The sequence below is a fragment of the Centruroides sculpturatus genome, unplaced genomic scaffold, assembly GCF_000671375.1.
Source record: "Centruroides sculpturatus isolate CEXI.00-Female unplaced genomic scaffold, Cexi_2.0 scaffold290, whole genome shotgun sequence".
Classification (NCBI taxonomy): Eukaryota; Metazoa; Arthropoda; class Arachnida; order Scorpiones; family Buthidae; genus Centruroides; species Centruroides sculpturatus.
The window spans coordinates 179,975-204,447 of NW_019384526.1; the positions used below are offsets into that span (position 1 = coordinate 179,975).

Genomic DNA, 24,473 nt, shown 5'->3' on the forward strand with positions numbered 1-24,473 from the left:
CTTATAATAAATAAGACTTTAAGCTGATTAAGTTAATTGCACGAGTTTCGAATGACAGGGTGATGCGTAATAACTATCGCTTTGCATCTTATTTAAATATTTTCAATAATCTAGGTAAGTAGCGTTAAGGAAAGTAAACATGTTCTACGGTTTTCTATCACCTAAAATTGAAGATTACCTTTAATAATAAAGGCTCTGGCATTATTTACTTATGCTAATTTCCTAGTGAAAGAGCGCGCGCGCGCGTGTGTATATCTGAGTAAATTACAATTATACAAAGCTCGTTACACCACTGTTTTTGTTAATAACAATTAAAATAATCTTCTTTCATTGTTACAAAGTCTGTTTTAATTATGTAACTAACTTGGTTTAATTAGTAAAGCAGTGTTTTTGTATGTGGAATTTACACGTAATGCCATGCTTGAGAGTGAATTACAATTATTCAACACTCATTACATTATTATTTTTGCTAATAACAATTAAAACAATCTTTCTTTATTGTTATTTAGTGTGGTAGAATTATGTTACTAACTTAGTTTAATTAACAAATCAGTGTTTTTGTATACGAAACTTATGCCTTTTCACTAAATTTTCTTATTAACAAAGGTAATTAATGGATTGTTAATTGTGTTTAAAGTCAGTTTTAATTTGGAAGAAGAGTGTTATTTTACTGTTTAATCGATTAATTAAGTTGTTAAATAGTTAAATTTAGTTCGTAGCAAATGTGTAAGATAATGTTGAACATGTAAGTTCTTGTTTTCTTTGTTGTTTAAAATTCGTGTAATGTGTTTACTTGAGTAGCACGAATGTCTGTGTTTTGTTATTTAATAACTTTCTGAGAATTATTAAATATTTTTAACGTTGCGACGAGCTATGTCTTATATAAATTCTCGTTGAAAGTCTTCTTTTATGTAAATTTAAATATAAATAATCTCTTTTTCTCACATTAAATTCTCGTAAAATATTGTTTTTTTTTTTCCAGCGAAATTTTTAGAATGACAATTTCTTTTACACATAATTTTCATTAAAAAGTCATTTTTCACATAAACTTTTTATTAAAAATCTCTTATAGGCTTTATAAATATATAATACTAGTATAAATTCAAATTTTCTCATAAAATTCTCATATAAAGTCAATTTTTCACACAGAATTTTCAAAAAAAGCTCAATTTTTCACACCAATTTTTCAAATAAGCTCAATTTTTCACACAAAAATTTCAAACAAGCTCAACTTTTCATACAGAATTTTCAAAAAAAGCTCAATTTTTTACACAGAATTTTCAAACAAGCTCAATTTTTCACACCAATTTTTCAAATAAGCTCAATTTTTCACACAAAAATTTCAAACAAGCTCAACTTTTCATACAGAATTTTCAAAAAAAGCTCAATTTTTTACACAGAATTTTCAAACAAGCTCAATTTTTCACACCAATTTTTCAAATAAGCTCAATTTTTCACACAAAAATTTCAAACAAGCTCAATTTTTCATACAGAATTTTCAAAAAAAGCTCAATTTTTCACACAGAATTTTCAAACAAGCTCAATTTTTCACACAAATTTTTCAAACAAGCTCAATTTTTCAGTAAAAATTTTCATACAAATTTCTCTTTTCACATAAAATTCTCATAAAACTTCTTGTAAAATTATTTTATATCTCACTAAAAATACATTTTGTTTCATATCAGATTTTCATGGAAATTCTTTTTTATATGTTTTCCGCATTGATTTTTTCAAACATAAAATTCTCATAAAATACTGTAAAGTACGAATTCATTTAAAGCTCTACTTGACAAATTCACATGTTAAAAAGAAAAGTTTATCTTGAATATTTTTTTATTATTATTTAAGAACATTTTTGTGTAAATTTTCTTGAAATAATTCTTAGTAAAGTTACAAAATTTAAAAATAAATCGAAATATAAACATTTAAAAATAGTTTACTTGCCTAAATTTACAGTTTTTGTATTGAATCGCTTCAAATCTAACGTAATTTTTGAAATTTTAGATCTAATTCTCTGGCGTTTTACTTCAAATTTTCGAAAAATTTTTATTTCAAACGATGAAAATTATTTCGTAGAAAAATATTTTAAAAATTTTAAAGGTTTTTTAATGAGTTTCTCGTCATTTCAAGCATTAAACAGTCCTCTGAACAACGTAAAAGATGATTGTTTTAAATTAATGGCTTTTTTATTATGAGAATATTTAAAGAAATGTATTATATTTTTAAAATAATATTATTTGAATAATCTAAGGAAAACATTATGTTTATATTCATTTTTTTTAAATAAAAAATTAATTATTTTGTAGACGTTTTCTAGGATGATTTTGAGTCGTTCATCATCCACATTTAAGTAGAGTGGATAATTTTTCTAATTATAGTGTAAAATTATACATTTATGAAACAATTAAGTATGAAATTGGTTATATTTTATAACAGAAATTAATCACAAATATTCCCTTTCTTTTTTACTCTTCGTCTTCTGAAAGAACATTTGAGTAACAATGAAATAAATGATGGGAAAAAAAGGAATGAAATGAAGATTTCGATCGGTTAATCACTTAAGAATTCCTAATTAATAAATGACTTAATTAATCGTAATTAATTCTTAATTAAATTCGAAGAATTTCCTTTTATAATCCTTAATAAAGCATTTTGAATATTTTTATCTAAGTATTTTCTATCATAGCATCCTTCCTCCTCTTTATTGTCTTTGTTTCTCTTCATTTTAATTCAGACAAAATACTGGAATTTTATTGATTATTCAGTAGAGAATAGTGAATATATTTATTACTTTAGAATAAAAGGATATTTTTTTGTTGTTATTTAAGAGCAGGATATTGTATTTTTGTTAAGGAAGAATAGTAAATATCAGTTTATATAAGGGCATACATAAGAGCTGATATTTTCGAGAGATATTAGAGGTATACTTACGAATTTTATTGATTATTCTAGCTACGACTTGCTTCAATATGTTTTAATTAATTCACTATTCAAATATATACAATTAATATATAACTAATAAGGCATTGTGTTGTATTGTATAATATTGATATTCACTTTTGCGTATTTATTGATGGTTTTTACTTTAACAGACAGTTTTAATGAATTATTAAAGTGTTATCTTAGTGATAATTTTGAATTGTTTTCTTTAAATTATTATAAATTTCAGAATGTTTTAATTTAAATAAATAAAATGGCGACTGTTTCAAGTAATTGTCACTGTAAAAATTACGTATAGGTTTCTTTCGTAAATTATGTAAATGTTTCGTTAAATTAAGGAAATTTTTAAAATTTTCTAATTAATTTCCTTGAGATAGAACATAATTTAATTTTAGTTAAAAATAAATGAATTATATTTAAGAATGTAGATCAGTGTTTCACAAACTATTTGGACTTTTTAGTACATTATTTCTTATATATATATTTGTTTCGAAATGAATTTTTTGTCCCCCTTTTCTCCAACACCCTTATCACTCCTTTGACTCTTCTATGGCTCCTCAAGGAGACAGGGGGTCCACTTTAGGAATTCAAAATGATTTTTTGCCCTCTTCTTTTTACAATACCCCCAGCATCCCTTCGACTCTTCTATGGCTATTTAAGGAAGCAGTATGGCCCTCTTTTGGAGTTCAAAACGAATTTTTGTCCCTTTGTTTTTCAACACTCTTAGCACTCCTTTGNTTTAGGAATTCAAAATGATTTTTTTGCCCTCTTCTTTTTCCAACACCCCCAGCACCCCTTCGACTCTTCTATGGCTATTTAAGGAAGCAGTATGGCCCTCTTTTGGAGTTCAAAACGAATTTTTGTCCCTTTGTTTTTCAACACTCTTAGCACTCCTTTGACTCTTTTATAGCTTCTTAAGAGGGCTGTAGCGCCTACTTTTGGAATCTGTAGACCCAATTACATCTGTATCCTCTACTTTTCCACATTTTCAAAAAAAATCTAGTGAAATTTTAAAATATTTTAAATAATATACACAAAATTTGAACTTTATTCTATACTATTCCATCATAAAATTCCAAATTTAAGCATTACATATTGATATAAACTCCAACAAAACGAATACATTTGTGTGTGTTTACATCGATCATTCGATTTGTCATTTCGCTAAAGCATTTATTCTATTACTTTTTCGGTGGGGCCAAACAACCGAAATAAATTAATAAAAGTTAGAAGTTATAAAAGAATATAAAAAAAAACCTTTGACTTATTTCTTATGTCATAGTTTTATTGCTTACTTACAGCTGTCCATCATCCTTTCAATATTGTTAAATTTAGGATACTTCGAATGGAAAAATTCCGAATGACGACAGATGTTTATCGTCTGTTAGAAGTTTAGCAAATTTAAACAAAACACGCAAATAAAAATACAAAATCTCAGAGAATTTTATAAAAATCGAAAGCTTTTGAAATTCCCAAATGACTCATTTTAACCGAGTCATAAAAATTCCACATTAAAATGATTGCTTTCAAGTGATGTAGCTTCGTAACGACATTCGTTGCCATCAGATGATGTCCAATTGCTAACGTAACTATAAAATTACAAACGAATGTTTTCTTTATCTTAAAAAAAGATATAAAATTATGTATAATTTTTCAAAAAGTATGTAAATAAATAAATAAATAATTCATTTTTAAATTCGTATAATTAAAGCGAACTTTTCAGAATTCATAACAATCTTCTCTGCGCGTTATACGTGGTTTTCGGGCATTTTTGACGCTTAATTTAATAATTTACGAGTAAAAGTAGATGAAAATAACTAAAAATGAGTATAAATGATGATAAAATAAATCGAGATTTATTAATTACTACTCCCGGAAAATCGATAGTCTATAATAATATTTTTTGTTTTGTTTTTTTGTCCAAAATACAGAAGAAAAATTGCAGTACTTTCATAATTAGGCTGCAGTTTTCAAACTTTCGACCTGTGCATTCGCATTGTCGTCCGTCCATCTGTCTGTCTTTCGTTAATCTCGAGAACGGAGTTTGATAGGTAAAATTCGAGACTAGATATAAAAAGATAAGGGGTAAGACTACTAAAATCCAGACTAGATATGGCAAGCTTATGGGCAAGGATACTAAAATTCAGACCAGATATGGAAAGCTTATGGGCAAGGATACTAAATCCAGAACAGATATGAAAAGCTTATGGGCAAGAATACTAAAATCCAGTTCAGATATGGAATTTTTATGGGCAAGAATACTAAAATCCAGTTCAGATATGGAATTTTTATGGGCAAGAATACTAAAATCCAGTTCAGATATGGAATTTTTATGGGCAAGAATACTAAAATCTAGTTCAGATATGGAAAGCTTATGGCAAGGATACTAAAATCCAGACCAGATATGGAATTCTTATGGGCAAGGATACTAAAATCCAGACCAGATATGGAATTCTTATGGAAAGGATACTAAAATCTAGACCAGATATGGAAAAAGGATACTAAAATCTAGACCAGATATGGAAAGCTTACGGGCAAGAATACTAAAATCCAGACCAGATATGGAAAGCTTAGGGCCAAAACCCGCGATTAACTATACGCGAACTTCCAGTGTGGACCGGAAGTCACGCGATTTTCCTAAATTAAAATTCGATTAAAAAAAATTGCAACGATCTGACAATAAATAATTATAACGCATTGAGTATTAAAAGCATAGAAATGCATCTCTTATTTATTTTTATAAAATAAAATATTATTTTAATTTTAAGCATCATTTAATTTAATTTATACGACAAATTCTACGAAATTGAATTTCGTTTTTATTTTTGATTATTTTTTTTTTTTAAATTTAAGAAGAGCGAGAGGAAAGATAAGATTATATCATATAAATGCATCTGGATAGCAATGAATAAATGAAATGTTATCTATTTTTCATAGCAGGAAACAAAAATGTGGTTCATTGGATTTGATGGACATCTAGCATCGTCTGTAAAGCGATAGTGTGTCTAAATACATTGTGGTACATTATGGATGAAACCAAGCAACGTGCTTTCCTCTGTCTTGCATCAATTCCTAATATTTTTCTTTTCCCCCCCTTTCTTTGGCTTATGATATTAATTTACTTCTAATTTTTGGATTCTTATTTCTCTTCTAATCTCGTTTTGTTTTACTGGTATCGATATTAAATCTTTGTATTTGAAATTAAACTAATTCGATGGTAGATATTTATGACGTAGTTTAAAAGTAAATCGGGTTGTTCTGTTATATTTTATTCATGATTTAATGATTTTTGGGGGGTTTATCGTTGCATTTTGTCCGATTTTGTCAATGAAAGTATGTGTATAATTAATTGGGCTGCAGTTTGAAAAAATACACCGATAAATTCCCACCGCTGTTCGTCCGTCTGTCTTTCCTTAATATCTAGAACGGAGTTAAAGAGATGAAAGACGAGAAAAGATATGGAAACCATTGAGGCACGAGGCACCGATTAATTATACAAGAACGTCCGAAGCAAAGCAGAAGTCATCTTATTTCAATTGAAAAATTTTCAAAGTGTTAGCCACGACTCTGTTGTTAAAGGGAAAGTATGATTTACAGGGGAAAGACACTAGTAATTTGAGGTGGAGAGCATATTGGAGTGATTAAAAATTGCAATCGGCATTGTGATTAATTAATATATAATTAATCTCTTATAAGCTAGAATATATTGAATGTATAGTATATAAATCACGCGAATTTCTTTAGAATATCACAAAGTTTAAAAACACTAATAGTCGATTCAAATTAGGTCCGAACCCACGTCTTTCAAGTCTTTAAATGTTATAGCTTGTCATTTAATTGTTATTTAAACTGTAAAATATTCACCGAACTTTTATAGTTTTGTTTTTCTTCATTATATCCATTGTATAAAATTAAAAAAGCTTTTATTGTTAATTCCTTATTTACTTCAATTACAGATAAGAAATACAGTAATAAAAAATAGGACAAATTTTTATCTGATAAACAGCCACATTACACTGATTTGTATTGAATGAGAGCTTCAAACTTAATTTATTATATTATTCTAATACATAAAATTACACATCGTATCCAATTTTTAGAGAATTTAACGTGGGATCCGAACCCACGTCTGTTATTGCCATAACAGATCATAATATATTATTAAAACAATTATTTTATACTCGAAATATATTAAAATTTTTTTCTTAATTTTAACGATATATAAACCGAGGAAAGTGAAATTTATAAAGTAAAAAATAAAGGTTTTTATTGTGACGTCACAAACCTATCTGGTCTTGTCTGTCGATAGAATTGCACTTTCTATTCTCTGAGAGTTTCTGAACGCAGTAAATTGCTACGTGTTATGTCACGTAATTGTCGTGACAGATGACAGAAGTCGTGTTACGTACAATTCAATAGATTTTTTTCCTCCTTTTTCTCCTGTTGGAAGAAGAATTTGTACCTCGATCTTCCCCCCCCCCACAAAGAAGAAAATCTGTAATTTTGAACTTCACTTTGCATAAATCTGCAACGTCCCTTATATTAAATGAACCGTAATTTAAGTCGAAAATTTATCTATAAATCGATTTAAAAACAGAATGGATATATTATTTATTTATTTATTTATTTCTTCTTAAATTTTCTATATTAATTAATTATTTATATTTTAATATGGTAAAACCTGTGTAAGTGGGTCAGAATAATGTTGTCCGGTTTGAACAGGTTTTTGTAAATTTATAGGCCTAAATTCGCTCCGTTTCGAAGAATTTTTTTTTCCTGTTTTTGCAGGTTTCCGTGTTATCCAGGTTAAAAATATAGATACTTCCTTATTTTATTATTATTATTATTATTTTTTTTTAATTTTCTGTATTAATTAATATTTAATGATTTGTAATATTTTTATACAATAAAACCTGTTTAAGCCAAAATCACGCGGTATTAAATATTTTTCCGTTTTATTCAGGTTCCGTTATAGAAAGGTTTTATTGTTTATTTACGCGTATAGATTAAGCAAATGATTTTATAAATTTTTCTATAATTTAAAAAAAAATAAATACCTCTGAACAAAGGCCACTGATAAGAACACAAAAAGTGTCCGTTGTTTAGAGGTTATTATAATATATTTTCGTTAAAAAAATAATAATAATACAGTAATAATTCTGGAAAATTAGCCGCTGTTAAGGTTCCGTTTTGACAGGTTTTTATTATAATATTATTTAATATTCTTTGCTTAAAATATTCACGAACATACAGTGAAACCTGTCATAAACGGAGCCTTAATAAAACGGAAAAAATTCTTAGGAAATAATGAGATTTTCTTTGCTAATAGACACCATGTGATTACGGTTTACACAGGTTTTATTGGAAATTATTTTTGAAGCATTTTTAAATTAAAATTTAATAAATAATTACTTTAAAAACGACTAAAACAATGCGGGAATTTATATAAAAATAAGGTTTATTATATATATATACGAGGTAAATAAATCCTTGTAACTAAATTTTAAAAATCTCAAGAACAGGTTACAAAACCTTAGGAAAGTGAAAATGTATTTTATCAATATAAAATTTGAAAAATGTTTATAAAAAACAAAAAAATTTCTCACAATTGTTTAGAAATCTTTCTATTTTTTTCTTTCTTTTATATTTTTTGAAATTTTATAAATGCATTCGCAGCTCTTTTCTATTTCTTTTGTTTTTCAATAAACTTTTAAAAATAAATTAATAAAATAATAACAAAATCATTTATAAAAGTTAATAAATACAATCGACCCTCCGATAACGGCCACTTTTTAATAAAGCGGAAACCTGCCTAAACCGGAAAATTCTTCGGAGCGCAGTTACTTTCGATGTTAGAAAAAAAACCTGTTTAACACGAAAACCTGCCAAACCAAAGTAAATATATATTTGATATCACGCGATTCCGGTTTATACAGGTTTACGGTATCGTTTTTTTTAAAAGTAATTATTAAATAAATATTAGCAAAATAATACGCTTTAATTCTCCATTTTTGCTGCTGTAAAAATACAGTAAAACCTGCCTAAAACGGAAAACAGTTTATCGAAACGGAGCGATTTTTCTATGTTAAACAAAAATTAACCCTGTTCAAAACGGAAACTTCAGTTTACACAGGTATAGTATAATTGTATATTAAATTAATATTTAATTTTATATAGCGTACGTTTGTTTGTCTATACGTTAATTTCAACAAGTGTTATATTCCTCTTGGCATTTTAATTATAAACTAAACATTTGTAAGTAAGTAAGGCGAAATTGCTTGGCTTCTGTCTTCCTCTCTTGTGTGATTGCAAAGAGGAAATTGCTTCCGTGATGAGAGATGGAAGAAGTGGACAGTCAGCGGTTGATAGGAATCTATCAGCCTGATTTGTTCCAATATACGCCCCTGTTAAGTCTGGCTTTCCTCTTCTAACACTAGAAAATTGGGAATGTTTGACAACTGCTCCACTTTGTTTATACTAGAAGGCAACTTCATTAGTGTTCAATTCGAGTGTAATATTTGCCATTAACCTGTTTAAACAAGACTTTCCGATTTTTTTAATACGGTATTACAATAGCTTCCGTGTTTACCGGTTTAAACCTCTGTATATTTTTTTACACAGCGGAGAAAGTTTGTAGTAGTGTTAGATTGAGGATTGAGTCTTGTGTGACGATTTATAGATCCTGAAGGATCTTTTAAAAGAGAAAGTATTAGAGAAAATGCTATTCGTGCCAGACAGTTCGGTACTTTAAATCGAGCTGTTAGATCCTATCAAGACACTCGACTGAAACGGACAGTATTGAAAAACAATACTACACAAGAATGTTGTGTGACGTCTCTAACTTTTACGGTGGAGTTATGGCGCTTGGGTGTATGAAATCGTTATAAAAATATGAATAAATATTTTATTTTTAAAAAAAATTTTCTTGCAATTTAATTCAAATTAACGCTTTTTTTTAAATAAGGCTGGCTGTTGATCTGTCTGTTGTGTTTTAGTTTACATCTCGAAATTTCGAGTTGTTGCGGATTTTCTTCTGTTCTAATCCCATGTAAGCTGTGTAAATCGAATGTATTTTCTTTTCCCGGTTTAACAGGTGTCCGTTTTGTACAGGTGTTTTTTTTATAAATCAATATAATTCATTTAATAGTAAAAAAATAAGCTTTGAAGATGTTTTTCTTCCCTCTTTAAGCATGTTTTCCTTTTATTCAAGTTCCGTTTTGGACAGGTTGTACTGTATATATACATGTATACATACAGCCAAACTTCGATTTAGTGCCATCATTTATTAGCCTCAGAAATCAGGTGTTAAATTGAAGATCTTAAACAACGTATTAGTGAGATGTACACAAGTTTCGGAGCTTGAAAGATTTTCAGTTTAGTGTTACTAATAGAAGATTCGTACTCAAGTATTCGTTGGCGTTATTTAGCAAGACGTTATATCGAGGTTCAATTATTTCTGCCATTTTATATATTTAAAATTAACGTTTACTTGTTGTAATATTCCAGAAATGAAGCACGGCTAGCGTATAAATTTTATAATAAAACAAATACAAATACAGTGAAACCTGCTTAAAGCGGACAGGCGCGGTACTGAATGACTTGTCCGTTTTGAACAGGTTTTTTAAACATAGAAAATCGTCTCGTTACGAAGAACTTTTCTTCTGTAAGCGGGTTTCCATTTTATTGAGGTTCCGTTTTGAACGGGTTTTTTAATTTCTTGCCAAAAATGTACAGTACATTGTGTATTTTATATTATTAATAAATAAATTATTATTTATTAAAGTAAAAAAAAACAAAAAACAAGTATTAATAACTTAGTTTCCTTTCTATAAATATAGCATTCAAAGCACGCAAACAACCAATCGATGAATGAACTTATCAATAATTTTTTTATTTATAAATTTAATTTAAAAAATAATACTAATATATATATATGTATNTTACAGATAATTTATTATTGATAAAGAATTACTTCAATTTAGATTTGGTAGAATTAAATGTAATTATTTTACATTGAAAACCTGTGTAAACCGGAATGGAGCGGTATCGAATAATTTTTCCATTTATGCAGGTTTCCTTTTTATTAAGGTTCCGTTTTAAACAGGTTTTACTTCACTTTTGATTTACGACAGTTCTAATTTATTGAATGTCCGTGATAAAGAGTTCGATGATTAATGACAATGTAATTTATCGTGACGATAAAGAAGCCAAGATAATAAAATACCCGAGCCGTAGAATACAGGTTTAACTTTTTATTTATTTAAATGAACAGACAAGTTACGAGATTAGCACATTGTATTTGAACTTAACAAGTAATTATACAGTAAAACCTGTGTAAGCCGAACTCGTACGGTATCGAATTATATATATATATTTTTTTTTTCTGGTTTGGCAGGTTTCCGTTTCTAACAGGTTTCATTTTAAAACAGAAAAATCGCCGAAGTTTCGAAGAGATTTTCCGTTTAGGCAAGTTTCCGCTTTATTCAGGTTTTAATTTATTTATGTGTAAAATAACTTAAAGGGAATCGAAAATTAATTAATTTTTTAACTTGGAAACAAAAAAGGAACCATTATATTTTGGAAATAAAAGGATGAAAATTAAACTTTAATGAAAGAATCCATTCATTTCAATCAAACCTTTTAAAAATATAATAAATCGTATTGAATTCTTTTTATTTATTTATTTTATTTTATTTTTAAAGCATTAAAAGTAACATCACTCCTTTAGCTTTATTACGTGGATTCATTATTATAAAATACAGTAAATCCTGTCTAAAGCGGAACCTTAATAAGACAGAAACCTTCCTAGACAGGAAAACTTCTAAGGAACGTAGCGATTTTCTATGTTAACCTGTTCAAAACGGAAAAATATCCTCTGTCGCGCCAGTCCGGCTTGCACAGGTTTTTCTATTATAGAAACTCGCTTCGATTAGACAGGTTTCCGTTATATTCAGGTTCTGTTTTAAACAGGTTTTTACTGTATATTCGTTTTTATAGAGTTTTAGTGTCCTACATACATTTCAACTCACATAACACTAAGGGGGTTGGCTATTATAAGTAGAGTAACCCTCATAATATCTAATTTAATTATTAATTTAGTTAATTAAATTGTATTAAATGATATTAAACACGTTAAAAATATACAAATCCTTATATAAAAATCTCAAATAAATATCAAAATTCCTGTTGGATTGTTGACGCGAGTGTGTAATCTGGATTAGAATTAGTCAATAATATTCAACAAGAACAGGAACTGAACTCTCTCTGCCTGCCAATTATTAACTGATTAGCTTCTGTTGTAATTACTATTGCTAATTAGAATCAAGTTAGTTAATAATTAGGTTTACGGAAGATAATTATCTGTGTGTTTGTGTTGAGAATGTCACTTTACCTGTTCGGTCGTTAATGAGGAAATCAGTCGCCATATTTGTTGCCTGCAGCTATTCACTTTCTATGCATTGGTTCTATAACTTAATAATGAGTTAATTAATGTAGAACTCTTATTAGCATAAGGATTGTGGCATTTAGAATAAGATAAACTGTTTAAAATGAAATTAACTTTCTATTGATAAAACTTGTTGCTTTAATTTAATGGCTTATAAGTCTATGGTTATTTAATTAGTTATTTTTCAAATTTTCTTTCGTTATTTTTAAATTTTCGTGTAGTTTTATTTTAAATTTTTCTATTTTTTTTTCCAGTTTATAAATTACTTTCAGTTTTACGGTTGTATTTTTTCTCTATTGTATAAAATACAGCTGTGAAAGTGTCATATTTACAAAGAATGGCAATCGGTTAAACTCCCCCAAAATTCTTTATAAATGAACCCCTTCCAATTCTTTTAGACTCGGAGGGCCTTACTAGGGGAAGTGCAAAAAAAATTTGGTGGTTTTAGAGGTTTTTTTCTAATATTTACGGTTTTTGTAGGTGGCGCGATTATATTCTAACCTAACCCAACCCAACCGAATATTAAGCTTAATAACTCGCGTGCCTTTTGTTCAAAATTTCTGAAATTTTACAGGGAGGTTCGTATTTTAGTGTAGTCGATTCTGTTAAATTTTGATAACTAAAGGTCGAGAGGGTGGGGAGATAGAAGGAAATATTGTGATGTATCTCGAGTGTGGTCGCGCTTAATGAAGATTTCACTCGTAATTATCATTTAGAATTTATTTTATAAAACTCATCTCTACCGTAAAATTTAAGACTTATTTTTGTCATTTTTATAATAAAAATCTCACAACAGATGGCGCTACACGCAATTTTAACTCTTTTAGCCGGGAAAGTTACGCAACTCTTTGCTGTACTTTCTTTTTTATAAAAATTTATATTCCAAGCTTTCTATTGGTGAAAATTAGCATGGAAATTGAAGAAACGTGCGAATTTATACGTCATACAATTGAAATTTTTTGTTTTTTATTTTTTTTTTAGATTTTAAGCAATAAAATCGAACTTTTTCGAACGGATATTTAACTGTTTTTATATAAAATTCCGTTTTTTTTTTTTTAATAAAATGCAAATACTTGTCCAGCGTAGTATAATGGAAATCATTCTTAAGAAAATGAGAAACGTCAAAAACTCGAACAAAGATTAGCAAAAAGTATTAAAAAGGAAGTTCGATTTATATTTAAATGTCTTTTAGATTTGTTTAAAGAAAAAAATATATATATATATTTAAAATAGCTAAAAATAGCATTTACGTGTCATGTCAAAGCTATTAACTGAAACAGAATTCTGGCGAGAATTCCCTTTATGTTCGCTTGAAAGGTAAGTTTTGATCATTGATAATCTAAATATAAATTGAAAATTTTACATCTAACTACATCCAAGACATTTTGAATATAATCTAAATAGATTTGTATCTCGTATTATCGCTTAAAGTTTGATGGATAAACGATAATATAAAGCTTTTTTTTCCCCATGATAATTTCGGTTATTCTTCGCCATTTTCTTAAAGAAAAAAAAAATAGCCGTGATATTTCGTGCAGAAATAAATAAATTTTCTTTTTATTTTATAAGTTTTATTTGTGTTTTAGCTTATATTCTAGCTTACAATTACTGTTTTAAATGAATCTGGTTAGTTTCTTTTAGTAATTTGGCCATTAAGATTTTTATATTTTTGGATTCGGGAGACCTTGAAATGCAGGGAAATTTGGGGATTTTTCCTGTTGGTGTGCCCTCACACACCAATAGGAAAAAATCCCCAAATTTTATGAAAAATCCACGATTTTATTCATCTAGTTTAAAGCTTAATAACTCTTGTGTATTTTGTCGAAAATTGATGAAATTTTGCAGGGTGGTTTATATATTAAAGGGAAATTTTTACAGAAATTTTCAGAAAAATCAGACTGTTGGTTCGGTAGATATTAAACATCCAAGAGGATATCACCCGAATCAAAGTTAAAAAAGTAAAGTAAAAAATAAAAGAAGAAAATCCAACGAGTTACGTAACTTTCCCGGCGAAAAAAAAGGTTAAAATTGCGTGTGTCGCCATCTGTTATGATATTTTATTAAAATTTTTAATTATAAAATAGCAAAAAGCTTAATTTTGAAGGCTAATAACGAGTAAAGTTTTCCATAAACTCTCACCCCACTCGAGATACGTCACAATATACCTCCTGTATCTCTCCATTCTCTCGAGCTTTAACTACCAAAATTTAACAGCATCAATTTCTCTAACACACAACCCACCTCGCAAAATTTCATAAATTTTCGGCAAAAAGCACAGGAGTTATTAAGCTTCAAAGGGGGTGAAGAAAATCGTGTTCTCCCTTACATACAAACGGAAAAAAAACTCAAATTTTTATGCCCCACAGTCCAAAAAATGTAAAACTTTCGGAGATAGGTTAATTTTTGACCTTTCGACTGTGTTATATCTAATATATAAATAAAGAAAGTAAAAAAAAAAACAATACTTAAAACTTTTAATAATAATAAAATTTAATTTACTAGAAATTTAAAAAAAACACGTAAAATATATAATTATATATCGATAAATTGATTAAAAATGTTATTATTTATTAACATTTTGTCACGATTAAGAATTTTTTTTTCCTCACGTGACACGTTTAATTTTCTTTCAGTCGTTTAACAGTATTAAGCTCGTCTGAGAGATGACATTTTCCTAGAGGATTCGTGTTTAAGTTGACTTGGCCCAAGTTTTAATAATTCGTTTGGTCGTTACGGACGTCAAACCAAAATGTAAACCCCGATAATTTGGTTTAGTGATGTAAGATAATTAAAGGAAGCCTTTTCAAGCGATGAAGAGGGATGTGTCGGAACATGTCAACCGCAACTAAATTAAGTTCTCTTCTCTACATTCTTAGTTGATATTATTATTGAACGACAAATTTGTAAATCGTTAAGTACAAGGTTGGCACTAAAATAATTTTACAAATTTAATATCAAATTCATTATTTTACTCGAAATAATAATAATAATAATAATAATAATAAATATAGTAAATGTAATTTTTCGGGTTTAAATAAAGTTCAAGTACGAAAAATGTTAATGTTTTCTGGAGTTTTTACGTCGTTTATGTGTTCGTTTTATAGTTTCGTGGGGTGTAAGAAAATATGTGTTAGGGGGACACTTGTGCAGTGTTGACTACAGGCATTTTTCTTCGGGGGGGTTCCGTGTATAGTGTTAATTCAGGCATTTTTCTTCGGGGGGTCCTGTGAACAGTGTTGACTCAGGCATTTTTCTTCGGGGGGTCCTGTGAACAGTGTTGACTCAGGCATTTTTCTTCGGGAGGTCGGTTCCGTGTATAGTGTTAAATGGTGTTTTATTTAGGTGTTACTAACACGAAGAGTGTATAGTGTTAACTCAGGCATTTTTCTTCGGGAGGTCGGTTCCGTGTATAGTGTTAATTCAGGCATTTTTCTTCTACTTTCCCGTGAACAGTGTTGACTCAGGCACTTTTTGGGGGGAAATGTTTTCTTATTGAAGATTGGTTTGGAGACTCTTTTTTTTGGTCGTAATAACTCTTTACTGTTATCGTAATAAACCTGTTCAAAACGGAACCTAAATAAGACCGAAACGTACGTACGTAAACCGGAAAAATTCTGTTAGGAACGGCGATTTTGTGTGTTAAAAATAAACCTGTTCAAAACGGAACCTAAATAAGACCGAAACGTACGTACGTAAACCGGAAAAATTCTGTTAGGAACGGCGATTTTGTGTGTTAAAAATAAACCTGTTCAAAACGGAAACCTGCTTAAATGGGAGGAAAAACCTTCTTAGGAATGCGGCGATTTTCTGTGTTTATAAAAACCTGTTAAAACGGAGAACCTGGCAAACCAAACAAATTTTCGGTACTTTACGAATCCGGCTTATACAGGTTTCATAGTATTGTGTTTTGAATATTTTAAATATAAAAATTGTTCTCTTTTTAATTATTTATATTTAAATTAGGGAAAATGTTATTTTCCTTATTTAATTTGAAAGAGGAATTTCCTGTCTTAAATTTAGGTATAATTTAGATATTCTCTAATTTTAGGGGAAATCTTATTTCCTCTAAATTAATAATTTAGGTGGAAGATTTAATTCAGTAGTAACATTATATTCCTAAATATAAAATTTATGAATAGCGTAACCAGTCCGGACAGTTACGTGTATATATAACGTCATGATAATTGTATTAATTAAATCTTTATTAACTTTGCATTACTCTATTGACTATCGTACAGTCAATACAGTAATGTAAATGACCTATTGTTCTTATTTTAAACTGAAATTTCACGAATTTCTCTTAACAGCACCACAAAATTTTCAAAGATACTAAGTGTTTTTCGAATTTTTAATTATCCCTCTCCTAATTTATACGTTTTTGGATTCATTTTTCCCTGTATTGTATTGGGGACACGGTATTGTTTGCCCAATTTAAAGCTTAATAACTCGTGTGCCTCTTGTCGAAAATTTCTGAAATTTGGCAGAGAGGTTTTCGTTTTAGAGGGATTGATGAACTTAAATTTTGGTGGTTAAAGGTCGAGGGGTTAGCGAAATAGAGGGGATGGCGTGTCATATCTGGAGTAAAGATTTTTGAATAAAACTCATCTATACCTTCAAAATCAAGCCTTCGCCATTTATAATAAGTAATTAATATAAAGTGTTTTAATAAAATCTCGTAACAGATGGCACCACACATAATTTCAACTTTTTTTTTTTGCCGGAAAAGTGACTCAACTGAATACGTACTGTATAAGAGCATCTTTAATGTGTACTTGCTCATTATTCTAGAATAAATTAAGTGTGCCACTAGTTCTAGAAGATTTTATTCTATATTATTTTATATAGCACTGTTATATAGTATTAAAAATTATTAATGTTTTTTTTCAATTCTTATATATATGATCCATTGTGTACTGTACTGTACCTCCAGAGAGCTGATCATTCTTACTATTCTGACTCAAATTCTTTTATTATATTACTTCCCGAATGCTATAATTAACTATTAGACTATAGCATTAATAATTTATATAATTAATAACTTCTAATGTTCCTATCCATTACTACTAACTATTAATAATCTGTAGTACTACTGACTTATACAATTATCTATTACTAACTCCTATAATCATTAGACACTATTACTGTTGTTATTATTAGCTTAAATGCTATTTTTTCTAACTAACCTTTATCATTTATTAATCTTAGTTACTAAGAATATTTACTGGACGTCAAGAAGTAGCCATTTATTATTGATAATAAAAAAATATTTTAAGGAGTTTTTGCTTTATTTGTTAAATATTCGTTTTATTTGAGTGTACTGGGAGACATTGAAATGTCCAGAAATGCAAAAAATTTAGGGTTGTTTTCTGTATGTATAGGTGTTTTTGTATGGGGACACGAGTTTGTTTATCCATTTTAAAGGTTCATAACTCCTGTTCCTCTTATCGAAAATTTCTGAAATTTTGCAGAGAGATTTGTGTATTAGGAGGAAAGATTTCACGAAATTTTCAGGAAAATTGGACCACTGGTTCAAGCGATATTGCCTCATTTCCTTAACCAATTTCAAGAATTAAAGGTAATGGGTAGCAATTATTAGGAGTGGAAACAAATAAAGGATGCCAGAAAAGTCGAGCAACAATGTTGTCAGCTTTTTAAAAATTAACTCCATATTCTGGATAATAAAATGTAAATTATTCAGCAAATTATCACGAATATCAACGATTTTTCTTTATATAATTGTATATTAAAACGATAGAATCGGAATAAAAATCTATAGATGAAAATTTTAAATAAACTGAAAGGAAAATACCAAGGAAAATTATAGGAGTGGGTTTTTTAGGATGCGAAAAGAAAAGCAAGCATAAAATTGGTAACAGAATTTGAAGAGAATCGTATCAAAAACGGAAGAGCTAGGAGGAGGAAATAACAGGAAAGAGAAAATCGAATTGCAAGGGAGTTAAATCTGAAAAGAATGAGAGGAAACGAAAAAAGAAAGGAAGTCGAAATGGATCCAAAATTAGAAGAAACACCAGGAATTTAAAAAAGGAATTCGAGAAAACACGCTAAAAAGTAAAAAAATAGGTTACAGAATGAAAACATTCACGAGTATATTAAAGAAGCGAGTTAAAAAAAAAACATATTTAAAAAAGTCTTTACCGACGTTTTTTCTGTAAAATATATTGAAAAATAAATAAAATTCGAATATTTTACTTTATTAATTTAATTTTAATTTTTAAATTAAACACTTAATTACGTTAAAAATTAATTTAAAAGAATTTTTTCGGTCGTGCTTTTCTGTAAGTTATTAAGGTATTTTAAAAATTATGTACGTTCGTTGCGCTGATTGGTTGAATTTGAAAAAAATAAGGCGTGGCGATGTTGCGATTGGTGTAATTTCTCTTCGAATAATTACGAAGTAATTGACGTCTTGTTTATCGTTCTCGTCACTGATTGGTTAGCTTGTAACCAATTAACGAACGACCTATTAACTTAAAAGGTTTCTAACTATTCGTGGAATTACACGACCGAAAATATATATCTTAAACTTGTTGCACTGTTTTGGAATTTATTATTGGATTGTTGAGCCCATTGTTTACAACGTGACACAATGGTGTTTTATTTAGGTGTTACTAACACGAAGAAAAGCAGGAAAACTCTCCCTGAAAGTTTTTATTATTATTATTTTTTCTTTTTAAACTCGGCTTTAGAAAAATCTAATATTTTTTCTGCTATTTTGAAACATATTTTTTAAAATTTTAATAATAAAATGAAAACATTTCAATCGCACCGCGTGTTTTTTTTATATATTCAGATCTATTTACATTTGTGACGTAGGTTATTATGGAAGAATATATATATATATATATATACACAGCAACCTCCTATACATGATACCAGACTATATATTTATTTAATTTCGGTTATTTTTTAAGTTTTGTAATACTGTATTGAGAGTTTTTGTGTGTATAAATATTGATAAAGTCCGCAGTTTTGTAGGGGGAAAAAATCCAAAAATTCCATGTAAAAACGACGATTTTACTTATTTAATCTTTGAATTTGAGGAAGCGCAGGCGAAGATCTGGACATCATCAACCGAAATCACGAATCTTAATATTTTGTTGATCCTGTACAGATGTTCGTGACGTCACAAATCCTGATATCTTATCGACTTAAAAGACCCGATATCCAGATGATGCTAGTGTTACTGATGGTTCGTTGATACTGTCCAGGCTCTATTGATATGCCCAAATATCCCTAATCAGTAACTTGATATTCTGATATCTTGCTATTGTTATCTGAATTCCTGATACTAAGGCTATCTTGGGCATCTGTTGATGATATCTTGTCGATATATCCAAATATCAAAAATTATAATTAGTGAGCTGATGTTAGAAATTTTGATATCTTTAGGTATTCGGGTGTCTTGTTTATGATATCCTGGTATTAATTATATCCTTTTGATATGCCTGAATATTCGTATTTGATATCTTTTCCAGAAATTCCTTATCTAGTCAGTGGGATTATGACTTTTCTGAGCCTCGAGGCAGAGAAGATTTGGGTCCCCTCTAAATTATTCTAAGACATTGTAAATTACTGTTATAACATCCAAGAACAGAGTTAGATAGATGAAAATCGAGACCAGATATGGTACTATATACGAATTTCCGATCTGGACCGGAAGTCACCTGATTTTTTTCGACAAGAGTTGGATAAAAGACGAACACGACTCGATTGTTATCAGGAGAAGTATGATTTACAGGGGGAAATACATCACTAAAATCCAGACCAGATACTCCCATATCCGGTTTAGATTTTAGTTTAGGGAGCGGAGACCCTGTTTAATTAAGAATATTCTCACTCCACCATCTTCAACAGATATTATTAAAGATGTTTTCACTTCATCATCTTCAGCATCTTTATTTATAAAACGAAGATTCCATTCGTTTGCTATTAATAATCCAAATATTTAATATTATTTATTAAACTTAATTAAATTTACCTAAATATTCTTAAAGGAAGGGAATTTTCCCTCTTTTTTTTTTAAAGCATTATTCTTTAAAAGACCTTAAAATTGCTCTAAGGTATAGCAAAGAAAGGACATAAAAGCTGAATATTCTACATAATTGTTAAAATATTAATATATAGACATTACGAGGAACATATATTAGTAATTTAAATGATACATTATCCATAAATTGTGTATCCTTACACAGATACAGTTGTAAACTTCCACGCATATTTTTGGTATTTAATTGATTCATAAATTCATATTTAATGTTAAGGACCACGATAAATAACTGAGATAGATCTACATAAGCACTAAGATAAAGTCTATATCTCATGTAATAAAGTAGCCATTACAAGTTTCTCTTTGAGATAAAACTCCACTCTCTAAATACTTGGAGAGTCGAGTTTTATCCAAAACTTTTATATAATATTTATTAAATTAGAAAAAAAATATTATATAAATTTTTTTTTCTTTATTATTTTCAAAACCTGTGTACGACGTCCAATTACCAGAACATTAAAGAAAATGAACGTTGTTCGAGGGTGGTCGTTGCTTTGAGGTGATTTTGTATGCATTTTTGTTTAAGTATTCCTGAAAAGAATGGCCGCTGTTTACAGGTGACCGTCATTGCAGGTTCGTTTTTAAAAACCTGTGAATAACGTCCACTGACATGGACATAAAGAATAAGCATTGTTCGGAGGTGATTTTGTATGCATTTTTAAGTATTCCTGAAAAGAATGGCCGTTGTTTAGAGGTGGCCGTCATTAGAGGTTCGACTTTATATATATTATAAAGAGAACACACATTATACTTTATACTTTTCATAATAATTCTTTAAAACATAAATAAATATTTATTTAAATATGCCTTATTAATTCATTAATAAGGCGGCGACTTTTTTCTTTATAAAATACAAAATTTTTCTTTAAAGAAAAATAAAAAGATAAATTTTAAAAATGCAAAAATACTGACCAAGATGCTTAATTATATATTTTAAAAGGAATTTATAAAGAATATTTTAAGAAGAATCTCTTCTGTGTATTCTTTTAGTCATTTTTATCTTTACAGAAAAGAAAAATTAGAAAGTAAATTATTTTATAGAATTAATAAAATGCAAAATGATGTAGGAATTGATAAGTACTTAGTTCAATATAAAAGAAGTTTGTTTTAATTCTAAGTAAATACATTAACTGGAGGAATAGAATGACAACACCTTAGATAAATAAAGCAGACATTATATTCCTTTGATTCTATTCCAGCAGTAATGTTGTTTTTTTCCCCTCCTTCTTTCTTTACTTAAAACATTTGCACACGTGCCAATAAATTTCTAATCGATAGATCTTAAATATTTCGTTAATTTTTTTTTCTTTTTTAGGCTGAAATTTTCAAATTGTGGGCAGACGACTGACACGGCCCAATTTCTCATAAAATTCCTCCCAGGAGACATCACTCACGCGTCGCGTGAGTGATGTTTCCTGGGAGGAATGACGGACAGACGTACAGACGCTCGTCTGTACTTCGTTAATCTCTAGAACGGTTTGGTTCGAGTTTATTTGTTTACATCACGCGATACCTGAGTGATGCCTCCGGGGAGAACTTACTTTAAGAAACTGGCCCTTATTTAGGTGAAGAAAACCCGGGAAACTGCACGCGGACAGCACGTTGGCGGGTACTAACCCAAAGAGGAAGTAATTAACCCCCAAATAAGAACATCTGATATAAAGCAACGATAACAAATTTTTTTTTTATTACGTGCAACAAGTTTATAAGTTTTACACTAAACTGTTTGCTTAGAGGGTGGTCTAAAAGTCAGTTAACCGGTGTATGTTTTAATTGCGAAATCGTAAATTGAGTTTAGAACGTGTTATGTTTTATTTACAAAAAAATTGACGATAAAACATAATTTTAATTAAATATTTAAACTATTTAAATACCATAGCAACTTAGTCTCTACTCTGGTCAACTGATTTTTAGGCTACCCTGTATATATATATATATATTACTATACAAGAAAGATCTCATCTCATTTTTTGGAAATTTTCTAAAGTTATAATGTAATAAAGTACTTGAATAAGGCATTATTTTAAGACATTGCAACGGTTAACTGATTTTTGGTCCACCTGTATATTTTACAATGTTTTTATAATTTAAATTTAAACTAACTTTTTTAAAACTTATTTTACAAAAAAATGGGGGAAAAATTAATTTTATTTAGTAATTTTAATATTAAATCATTATAAAATAATATTACACAAAATAAAATAAAAAAATTTTTTTAAGTATTAACTCAGAATTTAATGATAATAAAATTAAAAATAAATATTTATATTTCTATAAATGTATTCTTTGCTCCGCAGGAATATAAAAAAAATAATAAAATTATAATAAAAACAGGAATAATTTTAATCCAGAAAATTAATATAATGTGTTTTCTCGAGTGAATTGTAATTTTTAAAAATGAAAAATAACTCAAATTTATTCACTTACGTTTATTATTTTTTAAATGTAATTAAATAAATAAAATCAAATAAATTTTATTTTTATTTTATTTCGGTTTTTTATAGGCGGAAATTTATAAATTAAAAAAAAATATTTCTCTAGTTTATAACACATAATAATAATAATAATAATATAGAATACTTTTTAAAAATTATTCTCTTGTGAACTTTTTGTTTATACTTTGTAGCCTGAATTTTATTAAATCTCTATATAACTTCGATTTTGAGCCTTATATATTGTAGCCTTAACCTTAAGGGTGATTCAATTTTCAGTCATATACCTATTGTAGGCTTCATTTTGTGCCATATATATTGTAGCTCACAATTTTTAATCATATTTTTAATTTATTTCATTTAAAATATATGCTCTCCACCTCAAATTAGTAACCTCTTGCCCCTGTACATCATGCTTTCCCTGCTAGTAATAGAGTTGTGCCGTTAAGTATATAACTCTTTCCAGGGGAAAATATTTGAGTTAATTATATTTGAAACCACGTCACTAATTTTTATTATTTAAACTGCATTTAATTTTTTTTAAATTACCTTTTAATTAACTTGATACCCTGTTAATTAAATTTAATTTTCACGAAGTTACTTTTTAATATTTATGAATTAATTAAAGGCAATATCAAGATAGAGGAGACCAATAGAACCCACTTGTCCAAGGTCCCAGGACTAAGGAGGCCTTAAAATATAATTTATTCTGTAAAATATTTCATTTATATCATTTTCAGAAGTGTAAAAAAGCCGTTATTTTCCTTATTTACATATATATTATTAGTTTTCTGAGAGAAATAGGGTCAGACGTGTGAGTGATTCAGGAATCCTCATCTCGCTCCTCTCAAGTATTAATCACGTGAAGAGGATGATTTGAAACAGTTGGATAGATTAATGTGATTATTGTTCATATAAGGGCATGAGAGAAATCACATAGAGTATATTGATTCAGGCCCATCTCATTACTCTGTTCAAGTGTAAAGAATGGTCAGAAATTCAATAGCTTAACGTTAATATTGTCTCATTATCAATATGAAATTATATATAGGCTATATATACACTGTATTAATGAATAATTTAGTGAAACTAACTAATCAGGTTGAAAATTATAGAAACTATAACACTTTCTAACTTAATTATTTGCTTTTAAATCAGTAATTGATTTATTGGTTATTCTATCCTTCTCCTCTTTTGATGATGATTAAAACCATGATCAAAAGAAATTGAGCTTTTCTGCAAAGCTTTATGCATTATTCTAATGTTAGTACATACAAAAAGATTTCCATACATTCAAAGGAAACTTTCAAAACTATCTCATTAGCAGTCGCCTAATGAATTTATGTTCATCAACAGAGTACTAATTACAAACGAGTATACGAATATCAGGACATGTGTCGTGTGTGCGTGGTTAAATATACCTTACTTTGTATTTGAACCTAATGTTCAACGTAACTGAACACCATTACAGGATTAAATTAAATACATAAAATTCCAACAACGAGTTGCGTAACTTTTCCGGCAAAAAAGGGTTAAAATTGCATGTGGTGCCATCTGTTACGAGATTTTTTATTTCGAAAAACTTTTT

At 28.6% G+C, this 24,473-nt stretch overlaps 1 protein-coding gene across 4 annotated transcripts in view; it reads left to right on the forward strand.

Annotated features, from left to right (window-relative positions):
* LOC111622875 (complexin-like) overlaps positions 1–24,473 on the forward strand; it is a 244,259-nt gene that overhangs the window by 84,143 nt on the left and 135,643 nt on the right. Inside the window, exon 1 of one of the 4 annotated variants that reach the window (XM_023365321.1) lies at positions 13,681–13,702. The exons of the other annotated variants lie outside the window; for them this stretch is intronic. The gene's annotated coding sequence lies outside the window, so the exon portion shown is untranslated. Of the gene's footprint in view, positions 1–13,680; positions 13,703–24,473 lie in introns of those variants that run through there. 4 annotated transcript variants of the gene reach the window in all.